The sequence below is a fragment of the Dendropsophus ebraccatus genome, chromosome 9 (genome assembly GCF_027789765.1).
Source record: "Dendropsophus ebraccatus isolate aDenEbr1 chromosome 9, aDenEbr1.pat, whole genome shotgun sequence".
Classification (NCBI taxonomy): Eukaryota; Metazoa; Chordata; class Amphibia; order Anura; family Hylidae; genus Dendropsophus; species Dendropsophus ebraccatus.
Window position 1 is genome coordinate 50,966,610 of NC_091462.1, and position 12,344 is coordinate 50,978,953.

Sequence of the window (12,344 nt, forward strand, 5' to 3'; positions counted from 1 at the left end):
TGTGTCAGGGTAGTAAGCCCCCCCCCCTCACATATATGCATTGTCTCCTGGTAGTAGCCCCCCTCTCCCCTCACATATAGCCATTGTCTCCTGGTAGTAACCCCCTCTCCCCTCACATATAGCCATTGTCTCCTGGTAGTAAGCCCCCTCTCCCCTCACATATAGGCATAGTCTCCTGGTAGTAGCCCCCCTCTCCCCTCACATATAGCCATTGTCTCCTGGTAGTAAGCCCCTCTCTCCCCTCACATATAGGCCTGGTCTCCTGGTAGTAACCCCCCTCTCCCCTCACATATAGGCCTTGTCTCCTGGTAGTAAGCCCCTCTCTCCCCTCACATATAGCCATTGTCTCCTGGTAGTAACCCCCCTCTCCCCTCACATATAGGCATTGTCTCCTGGTAGTAACCCCCCCCTCACATATAGGCATTGTGTCCTGGTAGTAACCCCCCTCTCCCGTCACATATAGCCATTGTCTCCTGGTAGTAACCCCCCTCTCCCCCCACATATAGGCATTGTCTCCTGGTAGTAACCCCCCCCCTCCCCTCACATATAGGCATTGTCTCCTGGTAGTAACCCCCCTCTCTCTCCTCACATATAGACATTGTCTCCTGGTAGTAACCCCCCTCACCCCCCACATATAGGCATTGTCTCCTGGTAGAACCCCCTCACATGTAGCCATTGTGTCAGGGTAGTAAGCCCCCCTCACATATAGGCATTGTCTCCTGGTAGTAACCCCCCTCTCCCCTCACATATAGGCATTGTCTCCTGGTAGTAGCCCCCCTCTCCCCTCACATATAGCCATTGTCTCCTGGTAGTAACCCCCTCTCCCCTCACATATAGCCATTGTCTCCTGGTAGTAAGCCCCCTCTCCCCTCACATATAGTCATAGTCTCCTGGTAGTAGCCCCCCTCTCCCCTCACATATAGCCATTGTCTCCTGGTAGTAAGCCCCTCTCTCCCCTCACATATAGGCCTGGTCTCCTGGTAGTAACCCCCCTCTCCCCTCACATATAGGCCTTGTCTCCTGGTAGTAAGCCCCTCTCTCCCCTCACATATAGCCATTGTCTCCTGGTAGTAACCCCCCTCTCCCCTCACATATAGGCCTTGTCTCCTGGTAGTAACCCCCCTCTCCCCTTACATATAGGCATTGTCTCCTGGTAGTAACCCCCCCCCCCTCACATATAGGCATTGTGTCCTGGTAGTAACCCCCCTCTCCCCTCACATATAGCCATTGTCTCCTGGTAGTAACCCCCCTCTCCCCCCACATATAGGCATTGTCTCCTGGTAGTAACCCCCCCCCCCTCCCCTCACATATAGGCATTGTCTCCTGGTAGTAACCCCCCTCTCTCTCCTCACATATAGACATTGTCTCCTGGTAGTAACCCCCCTCACCCCCCACATATAGGCATTGTCTCCTGGTAGAACCCCCTCACATGTAGCTATTGTGTCAGGGTAGTAAGCCCCCCTCACATATAGGCATTGTCTCCTGGTAGTAACCCCCCTCTCCCCTCACATATAGGCATTGTCTCCTGGTAGTAGCCCCCCTCTCCCCTCACATATAGGCATTGTCTCCTGGTAGTAGCCACCCTCTCCCCTCACATATAGCCATTGTCTCCTGGTAGTAACACCCTCTCCCCTCACATATAGCCATTGTCTCCTGGTAGTAAGCCCCTCTCTCCCCTCACATATAGGCATTGTCTCCTGGTAGTAACCCCCCTCTCCCGTCACATATAGGCATTGTCTCCTGGTAGTAACCCCCCTTTCCCCTCACATATAGCCATTGTCTCCTGGTAGTAACCCCCTCTCCCCTCACATATAGCCATTGTCTCCTGGTAGTAAGCCCCTCTCTCCCCTCACATATAGCCATTGTCTCCTGGTAGTAAGCCCCCTCTGCCCCCACATACAGGCATTGTCTCCTGGTAGTAAGCCCCTCTCTCCCCTCACATATAGCCATTGTCTCCTGGTAGTAACTCCCCTCTCCCCTTACATATAGGCATAGTCTCCTGGTAGTAGCCCCCCTCTCCCCTCACATATAGGCATTTTCTCCTGGTAGTAGCTCCTCTCTCTCCCCTCACATATAGGCATAATCTCCTGATAGTAGCCCCCCTCTCCCCTCACATATAGCCATTGTCTCCTGGTAGTAACCCCCTCTCCCCTCACATATAACCATTGTCTCCTTGTAGTAAGCCCCTCTCTCCCCTCACATATAGGCATTGTCTCCTGGTAGTAACCCCCTTTCCCCTCACATATAGCCATTGTCTCCTGGTAGTAAGCCCCTCTCTCCCCTCACATATAGGCATAGTCTCCTGGTAGTAGCCCCCCTCTCCCCTCACATATAGCCATTGTCTCCTGGTAGTAAGCCCCTCTCTCCCCTCACATATACTGTAGGCATTGTCTCCTGGTAGTAACCCCCCTCTCCCCTCACATATAGGCATTGTCTCCTGGTAGTAAGCCCCTCTCTCCCCTCACATATAGGCATTGTCTCCTGGTAGTAACCCCCCTCTCCCCTCACATATAGGCATAGTCTCCTGGTAGTAAGCCCCTCTCTCCCCTCACATATAGGCATAGTCTCCTGGTAGTAGCCCCCCTCTCCCCTCACATATAGCCATTGTCTCCTGGTTGTAAGCCCCTCTCTCCCCTCACATATAGGCATTGTCTCCTGGTAGTAACCCCCTTTCCCCTCACATATAGGCATTGTCTCCTGGTAGTAAGCCCCTCTCTCCCCTCACATATAGGCATAGTCTCCTGGTAGTAGCCCCCCTCTCCACTCACATATAGCCATTGTCTCCTGGTAGTAAGCCCCTCTCTCCCCTCACATATACTGTAGGCATTGTCTCCTGGTAGTAACCCCCCTCTCCCCTCACATATAGGCATTGTCTCCTGGTAGTAAGCCCCCTCCCGCACATATAGGCATTGTCTCCTGGTAGTAACCCCCTCTCTCCCCTCACATATAGGCATTGTGTCCTGGTAGTAACCCCCCTCTCCCCTCACATATAGGCATTGTCTCCTGGTAGTAAGCCCCTCTCTCCCCTCACATATAGCCATTGTCTCCTGGTAGTAACCCCCCTCTCCCCTCACATATAGGCATTGTGTCCTGGTAGTAAGCCCCTCTCTCTCCCCTCACATGTAGCCATTGTGTCCTGGTAGTAACCCCCCTCTCCTCTCACATATAGCCATTGTCTCCTGGTAGAAACCCCCCTCTCCCCCCACATATAGGCATTGTCTCCTGGTAGTAACCCCCCCCCTCACATATAGGCATTGTCTCCTGGTGGTAACCCCCCTCTCTCTCCTCACATATAGCCATTGTCTCCTGGTAGTACCTCTCCCCTCACATATAGGCATTGTCTCCTGGTAGTAACCCCCCTCTCCCCTCACATATAGTCATTGTCTCCTGGTAGTAAGCCCCTCTCTCCCCTCACATGTATTCATTATGTCCTGGTAGTAAGCCTTTCTTTCCCCTCACATATAGGCATTTGTGGTTTCCCACAGTTAAAGGGGTTGTGCGGCGGTAAAGAATTATTGACAGAATAACACACATTACAAAGTTATACAACTTTGTAATGTATGTTATGTCTGTGAATGTCCCCCTTCCCCGTGTCCCACCACCCCCACCCGTGTACCCGGAAGTGTGGTGCACTATACATACCTGTCACGTGCCGACTCGTCTCCGATCTTCAGTCTGCGATGTCGTCTTCGGACGGCCGGGCCGAATCCCTCCGAGCGTCCTGAGTGCCGGCCGCCCTCTTCAGCGTCATCGGTATAACTGTGCTTAGCCAATCGCGGCTGAGCAGCCGATGACGCGGCCGCGTCATCAGCTGCTCAGCCGCGATTGGCTGAGCCAAACTGTGCTCAGCCAATCGCGGCTGAGCATCTGATGACGCTGAAGAGGGTGGCCGGCACTCAGGACGCTCGGAGGGATTCGGCCTGGCCGTCCGAAGACAACATCGCAGACTGAAGATCGGAGACGAGTTGGCACGTGACAGGTATGTATAGCGCACCACACTTCCGGGTACACGGGTGGGGGTGGTGGGACACGGGGAAGGGGGCCATTCACAGACATAACATACATTACAAAGTTGTACTGTACTTCAGGCACCTGTCGCAAAGCTATCCCTTCAGTGGTAATGAAGGTGCATTCTGAGGTTTTACAACAAGATGTCACTGTATATATTTATGTATGTTGCACAGCTGTAGTAAGTCAAGGGATACTGTTTTTGTACTTTGTAATGGTGTCTTTCATTTTACCATAACATGTATGATGGAATCCCAAATATATTATTTATGAAGATATAAATAGGTGAAATCGTAAAAAAGAATGCAATATGGTAACATTTGGGGGGGTTCCTGTGTCTACGTAATACACTATATGGTAACAGCGAGTGGTCCCAGGCCGGCAGCAGTAACGGAGATTGCTCCTCCGGGACAAAGGGCCACTAGACACCAGGGAAGTGCTGCATCCGGTAATCGGATGCAGCTGTCATCTTTGACAGCTGCATCTGATTACCTTATTAGCGGGCACGGCGATCGGACCGTGCCCGCTAATAGCCACGGCCCCGGGCTACATGAGGCATCCGGGAACGCGGCGGTTCAGAGCGGGGTTGCCGCGCGGCCCCGCTCTGAACTCCCGCACCCGCGCGAGGACGTATAGTTACGTCCTCGTGCGGGAAAGGGTTAAGAGCCTTATTCTACAATGTTTTTTTACACAGCTCTGTAGAAGTTCTGCACTATACTATGAATAAAAAGGGCAAAGGGTGGCACACAGCTATCTAATGACAGATGAATTCCTGCTGGAATCAGGGGAACCTTGAGGTATCGCCCTATGTTATAGTCTCTCTGATCAAAATGTGTTTTCAGAATAAGAATATAAATTAAACATGCCAAACAGTATTCAATGTGAATGATAATAATAAAAAAGTGATAAAAGAAATAAAATATTAAAAATAATTGAAATATATAAAATTATAAAATAGTATAAAGTCAACAAAAATTGTGATTATTTAGTATTCAATATATTTTGTTAGCCACACATAACATGAAAAAAAAAAACTTTGTAGGTATCCATGTAATCATAATAAACTGCAGAGTAAATTTAACAGGTTCTTGTAAAAAGTAAACAGTTTAGAAAAAAAATCTTAATTATAAAAATAAATAAATAAATAATAATAATAATAATAATAATAATCAAAAAGTAATGTGTAAGTAACTCCAAATAGTGCTGAAAAAATGGCCTCATACTGTCATGTAAATGACAACATAAAAAAAGCTAAAATGCCAATAAATAAAAATCACTAGTCATTAGGGACCAAAAGTCCTGGGAATTAAAAGGGGTGAACTAAGTAAAGACATAGGGGGAAATTTATCAAGGACTTTGCACCTATTTTTTGGTGAATAATTGGATTTTTCACCCATTTTCACCCAGTTCTATTTATAAACCAGTAGTCACCTGGTGAATATTTTTTAGATGCAACTTTTTTTTTAATTTGCCTGTTTTGAGTATTCACCCAAAAGTTCGCATAATCTGGATTAGCGTCCAATTTATGATTTGTGACTTTTTAACAAGTCGCACATACAGATGCAGGCTTACATCTGGTCAGTACCAGGTGAATATGCTTGCTAAATTTTTGCAATTTTGCAACTTTTTGTGCAACTTTTTACTTAGATGCATTCACTATGGCAGTGCTACATTTTAATAAATCAGCCACAAGATATTGAAACAAAATACACACCACTCCTCATTAGAAGAGTCACACAAATTAGACTTCTTATTAAATGTCCCCCATAATGTTTATTTAGCTTTGTTTTGCAATAAATGTGTGCTACCCCTTTAATAGGTCACAATACAATAAAAATGCAAACATATAATGGGAAAAAGCGGTGTTACGATGAGACGAGTCATCAGTAGTCAGCATTTCTTCCTTTGGAAAGATTCATCTTTTTCCTGCTAAGAGAATCTTTAATATCTCACTGACTGATTTGCATTTTGAAATGAGTTGTTTGACCTTGGATCCACCATCTGTATGTGCAGCCCCTCCCCACCCAACTTTACCATAAACGTTGTATATATAAATGTTTAATGAATGAGGCCCTAAAGGTTTGTGAAGAATCCAGATTTATATTCCATTAAACCTGATCCTCGCAGCCTAATTAGCTGGTAATTTCACCCTTGCTTGTACTATAAACCGTTTTATGTTCAATAATAATAAAATCTCTGTAAACCTTGTCCCTTTATTAATAAACATTATGTGCTTCTGGCTTTTAAGAAAAAATGTAATGAATTGCTTGGCTTGTTATTCCAACCTATCATATCTTACCTCTTTTATCTTAGGTGGAAAAAAAAAAATAGAACTATTGATTCTAAATTTCAAGTGAAATTTGGAAAACAATAACAATTTTAAATGAAATTGATAGGCCTGTTATAATTTTTTAGATTTTAACAAGAGTCTACAGATCTGGATTTCACCAAGGTCAGCAGTCTAAAAAACGTAACTCTGTTGGTTTTTCCTTACAACCAAGCGTTTTGTGATATTTGGCATTTTTCAATACGGGTTAAGCTTTCTGTGTAATGCTGACCACCTTACTCGGGGCATGTACAGATGATGGAAATTAAGAATGAGCTAACAAAAAAAGTAGATTATATATACTGTACATTGGAGGTATTAAAGGCAGTTCTGTATGCTGCTTGTTTCAACTCCTTAAAAGTGAACCTTGGAATATCAGCCACCAGAGCTTAGCCCACCTAGTCTGCTCTTACACTATGCCTACCCTGGAACATGTGAAGCTGGATTCTTGTAATAAACCAGCTACAGTGCCATATTATGGGTTTTCTTCACACCCTACAAATATTTATATAGTGGACCAATGTATTAAAGGTATTTAAAGGGTATCAACATCTTTGAGACCTATGTTTCTTAGTGTCTAATGCATGTTAAAAACTGACCAAGCCTTTTAAACAGTTTTTATTAAAGATAAATTATACTTTTTGGGGGAGATTTATCAAAGGGTGTAAACTGCCCATAACAACCAATCACAGCTCAGTTTTCAGCTTTAGTAAAATGAAAAAAGAGCTGAGATTGTTTGCTGTGGGCAGTTTACACCAGTATATATATTTAACATCCTTTGATAAATCTGGGCCTGTGTCTCAATGTCTACAGGCTACAAATAGTTCTCCATAGCTTCTATCTCCAATGTGTCTACGGTGCTGGGTCTTATGCTTGAGGCAGGAGTTATGGAGATGCAAGCTCAGTCTAATAAGGTATAGCTGTATGCAATGGGGACCAGGGAGAGCCAGCCCTTAGGACCCTCTTCCAGCACCAAATTCAAAAAAGAGTTACATTAGAGAAGTTACTATTGTGCACTTTAACAATACAATACTAGATTGTGCATTAACTGTTAAATGTGAAAAAGAGTAATTCCAGAAATACTGTATGAGAAAAGGAAGATACGGCAGAAAAAATAGAAATACCAAATTAATTAGATGAAGAAATAAAAAAAGAGGAAAATACAACTATTATGGGGAAAGGACATACTACTATAAAAATGTATTTTAGTTTACTTTTATAGAAAAAACACATAAATTCTGTTACCAATTGGTAACTTACATGTGTTTAAATATCTCATTAGGTTTTGCCTTCACCACAGATAACATACTGGTTATTCAGCAAGTTTAGCCGAAGATCTGACTTCCTACTTAAAATCTAAAATTGACACTATCTGACATCATCTCCCAGCCCCAAAGTCCCATAGATCCCATTCCCTCTCCCACTTCCTCTTCACTCTCAGCTTTTGATCCAGTGACTGAGGAAGAAGTCTCCAAGCTTCTCTCCTCCTCTTATCCTACTACCTGCCCTAGTGACCCTATTCCCTCACACCTCCTCCAGTCACTGCTCTTACTACTGACCTAACTTAAATATTCAACCCCTCTCTCTCCTGCGGTATCTTTTCCTTCTACTTCAAACACTCTGTAATAACCCCACAACTGAAAATAACTTCTCTATATCCATTCTGTACAGCCAACTATCGACCTGTCTCTAATCTCCCTTTCATCTCTAAACTCCTGAAACTTTTGGTCTATCTTCTCCTTAACCACTATCTCTCTGATAACTCTCTTTTTAAAACCCTACAGTCTGTCTTCCAATTCTCTCACTTCACTGAAACCACTCTCACCATGGTGCCAAACAATCTCCCAAAGGCCAAGTCACAAAGAAACTACTCCTTGCTGCTTCTCCTGGATCTCTCAGCAGCATTTGACACCGTAGACCACCAGCTCCTCCTTTCCATGCTCTGCGCTTTTGGCCTCAAGGACTCTGCTTTCTTATGGTTTTCTTCCTACATTTCTAGCTCCTTCAGTGTATCCTTCTCTAGCTGTATTTCTTCTCCTTTACTTCTCACCGTTGGGGTTCCCCAAAGGATCCTTTGTCCCCTCTTCTTTTCCCTCTATACAGCCCCCATTGGACAGACCATCAGTAGGTTTGGCCTTAACTACCATCTCTAGGCTGATGACACCCATCTATACACCTCTTACCGTGACATCACCCATGCATTCCTACAAAATACCAGTGAGTATATCTTCTCTCTCTAACATTGAGACATCTGTATTTCTCAAACTCAGTCTTGCTAAAACTGATCTTCTTGTATGCTCCCCCTCTAACCAACCTCAACCTGACATTTCAGTCTGTGGTACTAGCATAACTCCTTTGCATCAAGCTCGATGTCTGGTGGTTATGCTAGGCTTGGATCTATCTTTTACTCCATATATTAAAGCTCTTACAAGCTCCTGTCACCAGAATCTCCAGAATCCGCCCATTTCTTACTATTGACACAGCTCACACTCCCCCTGTCTCCCTGATCCATTCTCGTCTTGACTCCTGTAACTCTCTTCTAATTGTTTTTTCTCTCTCTAAACTCTTTCCTCTCCAGTCTATCCGGAATGCAGCAGCCAGGCTCATCTTTCTCTCCAGCCATTACACTGATGTCTTCCTACTGTGCTGGTCACTGAACTGGTTGCCCATTAAATCCAGTATTCACTTCAAACTCCTCACCCTCACCCATAAAGCTTTCCACAATTCTCCCCCTCCATACATCTCCCTCCTCATCTCCACCTACCATCCCTCCCGTGCTCTGCGTTCTGATAATAATCTTACACTAACATCTTCCATAATCAGAACCTTTCATTCCCGCCTCCAAGACTTTGCTCTTGCTGCACCAGTTCTCTGGAATGTTTTACTCAAAGACATTAAACTAGTTCCCAACAGTTTCAAGTTTGCCCTAAAGACCCATCTCTTCAGACATACTTATAGCAATCCTTAAACTTGTCTCCCCTTTTGCTGTCCCCTCAACTCTCTATACATTTCTTGTTTTCCTTTTCGCTCTCTTCTCACCTACTCTATATTTCAGACGGTTTCATGCACTTTTTACTTTTCATCTTTCCTCGGACAATGGCATGTGACTGACACACCCAACACTTATAGGCAATTTCTGATTCTATGTACAATGGCTGGACTATCGGCAAATAAAGCACTTGTTGCCTCTCGTGTCATCCCCAGTACTCCTAGGTAGAGATGAGCAAGCAATATTCGATCAAGTAGCTATTCAATTGAGTTTAGCAGTACTCGAAAGATTAGTTTTTTTATCGAGTATCCAATCAAAAATTCGAATCTAAACAAGCTTTTTGGTAAAGTGTACTATAGTTACCTGTCCACGTTCCCCCGGCATCCATTTAATTAAATATAAGCTATTACAGGGAGCGGTATTAGCTCTTTATTTATTAACAGTATATTTAATTGAAACAGCATTTTTTCTTTTCATTTTTGCGATTGAAAACAAAAAATAGCAATAAAAAAAATGAAGATTTGCTGTTTTAATTAAATCTTAACTATAACAGGGAGCTGTATTATTACCGGGGACCGCTAATGCCGCTACCTGTGATAGAGATTTAATACTGCTTCCCTGCTTTCTCAATTGCATTCCAGAGGTGTTGGCATCATTTTCTACATCTAGAGGAAAGATTTCACCATCAACACAGATGTGGATTCTTTAATGTACTAGCGACTGTGGAACTCTCTGCCACATGATGTTGTCATGGCCAAGTCATTAAATAAGTTCAAGGGAGGCCTGGATGCTTTTCTTGAAAAATATAATATTACAAGTTATGGGTATTAGATCTCTGGTAATACGTTGATCCAGGGATTATTCTGATTGCCATTGGAGTCGGAAAGGAATTTTCTCCCTGTGATGGGGCAATTGTCATCTGCCTCATGGGGGTTTTCGCCTTCTCCTGGATCAACACATTAGGGTTTCCCTCGGTTAAACTTGATGGACTCTTGTCTTCTTTCAACCTTATTAACTCATTGTCATTATGGACTTGGTGACCTCCAAGTAGTCGAATTTAGGATTCCAAGAAACAAGCATTTTTTTCCCATTGACTTTATGGGGTTCGATATTCAATTGAATAGTCGAGTATCCCTGTCTATTCGCATCGAATTTCGAGCTTTCGAATATTTCACTACTCACTCATCTCTACTCCTAGTCTGTAAGCTCTTGCGAGCAGGTCACTCACTCCTTATGTATCTTTATTTATTAATTATTTTTGTAAATGTAACCCCTGTATTTTGTGTATTAAAAAAGGCTGCATTTTCCTTATAAGGAAGCATAAAGAAGTACAATATGTTTGCATTACACTTAATTACAGAATAGTGTGAGAAGTGGAAGTGTTTTTAGCTATAAATGCACATAAAAGCCAAAAAGTATAGGGTCACTTAGTGGCATATGTACCTGCCATAGAGGCAGGGTACATGACTGCTATGAGGCTCAGCAGCCAGCAGCAACCAATGTTGTATCATTGGTTACCACAGCATTCACCATTTAATGTTTTATTTTTCTTGGGACATAGAGGGACATTTACTAAGGAGTCTAATAAGTGCAACTATTCTAATGAGGATTGGTGTGTATTTTGCTCTAATATGTTGTGACTGATTCATTAACATGTAGCACTGCCATAGTTAATGCATCTAAATAAAAAGGCACAAAAAAGGCGCAACTATGAAAAAAATTGCACAGTTTTATTCACCTGGTTCTGACCAGTCGTAAGCCTGTTTATGCGACTTTTTAAAAATTCGCAAATGATAAATTGGGCGCTAATCCCGGATTATGCAAACTTTTGGGTGAATACTTAAAACAGGCAGATTAAAAAAAAAAGTCGCATCTAAAAATATTCACCTGTGACCATGATTGTCTTTTTTTTTTTATCATAAATTTGACATAATTATGGAGAAGCATTTCTCACACAATTAACGTGCCTTTGATGATATTATGTAAGTGTGGTCCAGACTGGAGTGGCCTTTGCCTTTATTGTGCCTTTTTTTTTTTTTAAGTAGCAGTTGTTAAATGTGCCGCGACTGGGAAAAATAGAACTTTACTAACGACAGACGTGACTGTGTAAACTTGAGAAAAGTTGCTAATTTGTACGCAACAAAGCTCTTTGAGAAACCAGTCAATGGCATAGCAGATAGCAATCTCAGACTACTGTGCATCTATTTGCCACAGAATTCCAATCCGCAAGTCACTTAAAACTTTCTAGACTGACATGGCAGATTTCTGAAACCAAGCACAAGAGATTTCTTCATCACTAACCAGCTTCTGTTTGCGTCTGTGGTTTACCACTCTATGTTGAAGATGTTTTTTCCAGGCACCTGCTGTTGATGGTAAGAACATTTGCAGTCAGCTCTAGCAAGGTGTAAGTAATAAATTTACTTACATGAAATGAATGAAAGGTGGAATCTGGTTGCTAGGGGCAACTAAGACAATTCTATTTTACACCAGTTTGGTAAATCTCCCCTGTAAGGCTCCGTTCACACAGAGCAAAACTGGCAAAATTTAAAGCCTGACTGGCGGAATGACAGTCTATGGGAGCCTTGCACACCTCCTCTCTCTGCCAGTTTTGCTCTGTGTGAACGGAGCCTTAGAGTACAAAAAAGGAGTGAACTAGAAAACATAAAGATAAAAGCTATGTGTATGTACTTTATGTTTTATGCTGTAGGTGGTAATAATCAAGATATAATAAAAAAAAAATTAAAGAACACTTTTTTCTTTTTAAAGAAAAGCTAATAAAAACAAATGTTCCTAAATTTTTAATATTCTACAGGTAAAAAATAAATATTTCCTAGGCAACCTAATTAGAAAGTTATGTTGATATACTTTACAGCTGGTAAGGAACATCCTTAATGGATAAATGGCTCCTTACAGGAACTAGACACAGACAAACTTGTTGCCTTGACCACCATGCAACCATAGGCTTCTGCATAATTGTTTTCAAGGAGAAGGGTTTTTAGCATTAAGAGTTTCTTTTCTTAA